Consider the following 7,963-nt stretch of genomic DNA (forward strand, 5'->3'; position numbering starts at 1 on the left):
CCCCATAGACTTGAATAGATGACAATGTTCTCCTCTCCGTGCCTGTCCCTCTATTCTCACTTGTGGCCTAGGGTTCCTTTCTTATCCCTTGCATCAGACTCTGTTTTATCTCTTCTAGTTTCTGTGCCTGCTTTCTGTTTGCCAAACCTGTTTCTGGGTATCTGTCCCTTTAATAGCCTAGCCTAGGCCAATCCTCAGACTGTAACCATGCGGCCACCCTGGGGGACATGTTCACCGTGATGTCATAAGCGACCTCAAAATTCGAAGTTGTCCTGACAACCTCCGTGCACACAGAGTTTCACAGCCATCTCAGACCAGTCTGACTCCTCACCCTGTCTAGGTAGGATAGTTTTCCTTTTTCTGCAATTGTTGTCAGTTTCTATCTTTCTCCTTGAATTTCGAAAGGGCTCCTACATTCTCTCTAGACACTGGTTTCACTCCTGTAAGATTATCCTGGGTTTTATCTCTTATATCTTGGGTAGATGGCAAAATGGGTGGACCTTACCCAGAAAAAGTCCTGGACTCCCTCACAAGTTGAAGTTGCCCAGGGAATGTTCTGATGCACAATGATGGTGTCATCTCGTGGCACTCTGCCAATTCCACCTTGGCAGGTCACAAGTTTTCCTTCCTTCTGCCTTTGGGAAGTGTACCAGATACTTCCATAGATTGTAATATTCTTATGGTTCCTTTTCTTGTGCGTATTGATAACGTATCCTCACAATTGCTGCTTATTTATGATCTCTGCCCGCACCATACCATGAAATCTATATTTCCTAACACTACTAATGTGATATGCACTCGTAATGTGAAACAGTGAGGCCCGGGCCGCCCAAGCGGAATGTGGGCACTTACCTGCTCCACCACAGGGCCGGCCCTGAATTGTACTTTTGGACCAACCTTTTGCCTGAACTTGGGAAGACGTGGGCCTGTTTGGATTATTCGTGAAGGTGATTAGTAATAACATCATGGACGGTAACATTTTCCGTTCGTTCATGGGTTTAGGACTGATCATGTTCTCTTCGTAGTATTCCTCTTCACCTATTTGGAATGGTCTGCCTTTCTGTAGCATCTGTAAGCATTTGGAGGTGATTTTCCATCCTTGGAAGTTCACCTTCTGTAAACTCTTTCCGCCCCCAAAGCTTTATGACATCATTCTGGACCCCTTTTTGGATTTTTGATTTGAGGTGAATTTATAGCCATGACCCTGCATTAGAACGTACTATAACTTCCAGATTCACATCCTCATTGCTTTAGACTTCTGTGTAGCTTACATCATCTTCACCAGTGTAAGACTAATCACAGGCCCTCACCACACACTTGTGCCTAATCTTCTCTTTCACCCTCCGTCACCGCCCCTCTTTGCCTCTGGGAGCCCGCATACAAATGTTCAGTGCCACCTGTTGGTTAGTGCTTGCTTTTTCTTCGCCTTGTAAGTGAGATTCTATGGTATTTGAATTTCTCACTGGGGCTTGTTACACTTCCCCTAAAACCCTCACAGCCATTCTGGTGGTCACAAATGGCTGGATTGCATCATTTGTTCCGGCTGAGTGGTATACCATTGTGTGGCTATAGCCCATCTTCCTTCTCCAATCATCCCTTGCTGGACACCAGGGTGCTTTCCAAGTCTTGGATATCAGGAGTAAGACTGTGGTGAACACAGCCATGCACATGTCTTTATGCGGTAGTCTTTCTGACTGTTTTGGATAAGCAAGCGGCAGATTAATAGCTGGGTCATACGGGACATGGATACTTAAACTTCTGAGGCAGTTCCACACCTTTGGCATCGTGGCTGCACCGGGTTACACTCCCACCAGCAGTGCAGGAGGCTTCCCTTCTCTCCACCTCCTCTCTGACACTTGTTATTTCCTGTCTGCTTCCTTCTAGCCATGCTGACCACAGTGAGCTGCCATGGCCTTGCAGTTTGGATTTGCATTTTCCTGAGACTTCATGATGGTGAACAAGTTTTCATGCACCTACTGGCCCTCTTTCTGTCTTCTTCGGAGAAATCTCTGCTTCCATCTTTTGACCAGGTTTTCATTGGCTTGTTTTTTTTCTTGTGGAGACGTGCGAGTTGATTGTATCTTTGGGCTTTTCACCCCTTGTCCGATGTGTGGTTTGCAAACATCCTCTCCCAATCGTTGTGGTGTCTTAGTATTCAGTTGATGGTTTCCTTGAGTGGGCAGAAGTGTGTGCATTTGATGTGGTCCCGTTTGTTTCTTGTTTCCTTTGTTGCCCTTGCCCAGTCAGACATGCTTCTTCCAAATAGGCGGCTCAGACAGATGGCAAAGAGCACTCTGCCTAGGTCTTCTCCTACAAGGTTCACGGTTTCAAGTCTGCCATTCAAGGCTTTAATCCATTTCAGGTGGTGTGTGTGCCAGGTGTAACATCATGGTGTACTCTCGTTGTGTTCCATGTGGCTGTGCAGGCTTCCCAGCACCGTTTATTGTAGAGACTCTCCTTCCTCCGCTGTCTCCACTTGGCTCCCTGGTCCAAAATGGGCTGTCCATGTAAGTTTGAGTTGGGCTCTGGGCTCTCAATTGTTTTGCATGGGTCTTCATGCCTGTTTTGGGGCCCAGACTGTGCCGTTTCGGTACCTAGCGCTTCGTCCTCTATGTTGAAATCAGAAATTGTGACACGTGCTGCTTTGTTCGTTTTCCTGAGGATTCCTTTGCCTAGTCAGGGTCTCGTGTTGCTGGCTAGAAACTTTAGGATTCTCTCTTCTTCTCTGTGGCAAATACTGCTGCAACTTTGACTGGGATTGCATGGAATCCAGAGATTCCTTACTGCGGTATGAACCTTTCAAGTGTGTTAATCCTTCCATTCCTCGATCCCTCGATATCTTTTTTTTTCTTGTGTCTTCTTGAGTTTCTTTCCCCAAAGGTTTGCTAGTTTTTGAATTAACATAGAATTCACCTGTTTTGCTAAGGTTATTCACAGAGATCCTATTCTTCGTAATGGCAAGCTCCTGTTTTTTTGTTTTTTTTTTTCCTTAGCTTCAGTTTTTCTGTTCTTTGCAACTTTTAATTGGTTTTGTTTTGGCACAAGTGCATTGCTGTGCTCACATCTGCTGGCAATGCTCCTGTATTTGCTGTGGAAGTCTGGCCCTGTCCAACGTCCCTTCCCTTCTGCCTCTACTCTACCTCGGACGCCTGCACCAGAACAACTGAAGCAGTGGTGAGGGGGCCCAAACCGAGGATTCCACCCAGCCCATACTGGGCCACAGACCCAGAAGGTGCGGACCTCACCACTGCACCACCGGCCGGCCACTTACATGTTCAGTGGCAACGTGCAGTTGAGTGCAATGGGAGTTAAATATACTAGTGAGCCCAACTCTAGCACTGTGTAGATGAGGCTAGGTTGTTTTTCGGGTCCATTGTGATGTCAGAGGATTTGTCATAATTGTGTCTCTGAGGTCCAGCATGCTTCCTGGATACAGGTTTCAGAGCCTGCTTGGAGCAGTCTCATAACTCACCCTTCCCAGTTAGCCCATGCTTGACCTTCGCTGCCGTTTTTCGGCTTGTGAATTTCTCTGACTTTCAAACGTTCCAGCAGAGTCTGTCTAAAGACGGACATCATCTTTCATTGTGGATAATTCAGGTGTGATTTCTGTTCACCTTCCATTTTCTGGGTCCTCTTTTTCTTTTCCATAGTATACTCGTCATGGTCTTTCTCAGCTATCTCCCTTAGACATGCTTATCAGTCCGTTCTCCTTCATTCCAAGGGATTAGTTTGTATTTCTTTAATCGCTGTATGTTCTCTAGGGTGAGGTGTGAGTGCTTTCGTGACTCTTGGTTGTTGTCCTTGAATTTGCACCGGTCACTTGTAGGACTCTTGGCTACCCTAGCCAAGGTCAAACTAAGCACTGAGAACACGTGGTCATGTGGGTTGGTTTGACATCCTGAGATCAGAAACTCCAAATTCGAGGTGGTCCTGGCAACCCCCTTCACGGACACAATGTTTCCAAGACAACTTAGACAAATCGGATGAATTCCACTCTCCAGGAAAGATATTTTTCTGTCTCTTTTCCGGATTTGGGAAGTTTCGAACTTGACCCCTGATCCTTGAACGTTCCCCTAGATTCCGTCCAGATACGGGCTTACTTAATTTTTATAGGGTGTGCCATTTGTTTGCCCTACATCCTCTACCCTGGCCTGTTTATTTTTCTTGAAACACAACTGTAAAGTTCTAATTTTCGTGCAACTTCCTTACATATGGTGTCAAAACACATAATCAATAATCCTTCTACGGCAAGAGGTAGGGGGAGAGAATTTCGATGGAGGCAAACAGAGCACACTAGCCTGGGAGGGCAGCCTTCACGAAGGAACGAAGCCCTGTGGAAGAGGGTGCTTTTCAGCACCCTTGTAGAGCACTTCCAAACAAAGAGACATACCCCAAGCGTGACAGGGCTCCATTCCTTCAAGGCTTCCAAGACATCTCTTGGGACACATTACCATGTGCCCAGTGGGCCCACGTGACACCAGAGCTTCGGAAAAAGAGACTGACCTTCAAAGAATGCTATGGGCCTTGGAAAGGAGGCATCGATTCTTCTCTTCAATGTCCTCAAGACATCTTTCTTGACTTTGCATTATGCTTAAGGCACAAGGGCACTGTAGGTGTGATGAACGCCAAGTCCGGCCACTTGTTTCCAATGAAGTTGCAAGCTTGAATCAGCATGACCTCCCCATAGACTTGAATAGATGACAATGTTCTCCTCTCCGTGCCTGTCCCTCTATTCTCACTTGTGGCCTAGGGTTCCTTTCTTATCCCTTGCATCAGACTCTGTTTTATCTCTTCTAGTTTCTGTGCCTGCTTTCTGTTTGCCAAACCTGTTTCTGGGTATCTGTCCCTTTAATAGCCTAGCCTAGGCCAATCCTCAGACTGTAACCATGCGGCCACCCTGGGGGACATGTTCACCGTGATGTCATAAGCGACCTCAAAATTCGAAGTTGTCCTGACAACCTCCGTGCACACAGAGTTTCACAGCCATCTCAGACCAGTCTGACTCCTCACCCTGTCTAGGTAGGATAGTTTTCCTTTTTCTGCAATTGTTGTCAGTTTCTATCTTTCTCCTTGAACTTCGAAAGGGCTCCTACATTCTCTCTAGACACTGGTTTCACTCCTGTAAGATTATCCTGGGTTTTATCTCTTATATCTTGGGTAGATGGCAAAATGGGTGGACCTTACCCAGAAAAAGTCCTGGACTCCCTCACAAGTTGAAGTTGCCCAGGGAATGTTCTGATGCACAATGATGGTGTCATCTCGTGGCACTCTGCCAATTCCACCTTGGCAGGTCACAAGTTTTCCTTCCTTCTGCCTTTGGGAAGTGTACCAGATACTTCCATAGATTGTAATATTCTTATGGTTCCTTTTCTTGTGCGTATTGATAACGTATCCTCACAATTGCTGCTTATTTATGATCTCTGCCCGCACCATACCATGAAATCTATATTTCCTAACACTACTAATGTGATATGCACTCGTAATGTGAAACAGTGAGGCCCGGGCCGCCCAAGCGGAATGTGGGCACTTACCTGCTCCACCACAGGGCCGGCCCTGAATTGTACTTTTGGACCAACCTTTTGCCTGAACTTGGGAAGACGTGGGCCTGTTTGGATTATTCGTGAAGGTGATTAGTAATAACATCATGGACGGTAACATTTTCCGTTCGTTCATGGGTTTAGGACTGATCATGTTCTCTTCGTAGTATTCCTCTTCACCTATTTGGAATGGTCTGCCTTTCTGTAGCATCTGTAAGCATTTGGAGGTGATTTTCCATCCTTGGAAGTTCACCTTCTGTAAACTCTTTCCGCCCCCAAAGCTTTATGACATCATTCTGGACCCCTTTTTGGATTTTTGATTTGAGGTGAATTTATAGCCATGACCCTGCATTAGAACGTACTATAACTTCCAGATTCACATCCTCATTGCTTTAGACTTCTGTGTAGCTTACATCATCTTCACCAGTGTAAGACTAATCACAGGCCCTCACCACACACTTGTGCCTAATCTTCTCTTTCACCCTCCGTCACCGCCCCTCTTTGCCTCTGGGAGCCCGCATACAAATGTTCAGTGCCACCTGTTGGTTAGTGCTTGCTTTTTCTTCGCCTTGTAAGTGAGATTCTATGGTATTTGAATTTCTCACTGGGGCTTGTTACACTTCCCCTAAAACCCTCACAGCCATTCTGGTGGTCACAAATGGCTGGATTGCATCATTTGTTCCGGCTGAGTGGTATACCATTGTGTGGCTATAGCCCATCTTCCTTCTCCAATCATCCCTTGCTGGACACCAGGGTGCTTTCCAAGTCTTGGATATCAGGAGTAAGACTGTGGTGAACACAGCCATGCACATGTCTTTATGCGGTAGTCTTTCTGACTGTTTTGGATAAGCAAGCGGCAGATTAATAGCTGGGTCATACGGGACATGGATACTTAAACTTCTGAGGCAGTTCCACACCTTTGGCATCGTGGCTGCACCGGGTTACACTCCCACCAGCAGTGCAGGAGGCTTCCCTTCTCTCCACCTCCTCTCTGACACTTGTTATTTCCTGTCTGCTTCCTTCTAGCCATGCTGACCACAGTGAGCTGCCATGGCCTTGCAGTTTGGATTTGCATTTTCCTGAGACTTAATGATGGTGAACAAGTTTTCATGCACCTACTGGCCCTCTTTCTGTCTTCTTCGGAGAAATCTCTGCTTCCATCTTTTGACCAGGTTTTCATTGGCTTGTTTTTTTTCTTGTGGAGACGTGCGAGTTGATTGTATCTTTGGGCTTTTCACCCCTTGTCCGATGTGTGGTTTGCAAACATCCTCTCCCAATCGTTGTGGTGTCTTAGTATTCAGTTGATGGTTTCCTTGAGTGGGCAGAAGTGTGTGCATTTGATGTGGTCCCGTTTGTTTCTTGTTTCCTTTGTTGCCCTTGCCCAGTCAGACATGCTTCTTCCAAATAGGCGGCTCAGACAGATGGCAAAGAGCACTCTGCCTAGGTCTTCTCCTACAAGGTTCACGGTTTCAAGTCTGCCATTCAAGGCTTTAATCCATTTCAGGTGGTGTGTGTGCCAGGTGTAACATCATGGTGTACTCTCGTTGTGTTCCATGTGGCTGTGCAGGCTTCCCAGCACCGTTTATTGTAGAGACTCTCCTTCCTCCGCTGTCTCCACTTGGCTCCCTGGTCCAAAATGGGCTGTCCATGTAAGTTTGAGTTGGGCTCTGGGCTCTCAATTGTTTTGCATGGGTCTTCATGCCTGTTTTGGGGCCCAGACTGTGCCGTTTCGGTACCTAGCGCTTCGTCCTCTATGTTGAAATCAGAAATTGTGACACGTGCTGCTTTGTTCGTTTTCCTGAGGATTCCTTTGCCTAGTCAGGGTCTCGTGTTGCTGGCTAGAAACTTTAGGATTCTCTCTTCTTCTCTGTGGCAAATACTGCTGCAACTTTGACTGGGATTGCATGGAATCCAGAGATTCCTTACTGCGGTATGAACCTTTCAAGTGTGTTAATCCTTCCATTCCTCGATCCCTCGATATCTTTTTTTTTCTTGTGTCTTCTTGAGTTTCTTTCCCCAAAGGTTTGCTAGTTTTTGAATTAACATAGAATTCACCTGTTTTGCTAAGGTTATTCACAGAGATCCTATTCTTCGTAATGGCAAGCTCCTGTTTTTTTGTTTTTTTTTTTCCTTAGCTTCAGTTTTTCTGTTCTTTGCAACTTTTAATTGGTTTTGTTTTGGCACAAGTGCATTGCTGTGCTCACATCTGCTGGCAATGCTCCTGTATTTGCTGTGGAAGTCTGGCCCTGTCCAACGTCCCTTCCCTTCTGCCTCTACTCTACCTCGGACGCCTGCACCAGAACAACTGAAGCAGTGGTGAGGGGGCCCAAACCGAGGATTCCACCCAGCCCATACTGGGCCACAGACCCAGAAGGTGCGGACCTCACCACTGCACCACCGGCCGGCCACTTACATGTTCAGTGGCA

The sequence above is a fragment of the Equus asinus genome, chromosome 24 (assembly GCF_041296235.1).
Source record: "Equus asinus isolate D_3611 breed Donkey chromosome 24, EquAss-T2T_v2, whole genome shotgun sequence".
Lineage (NCBI taxonomy): Eukaryota > Metazoa > Chordata > Mammalia > Perissodactyla > Equidae > Equus > Equus asinus.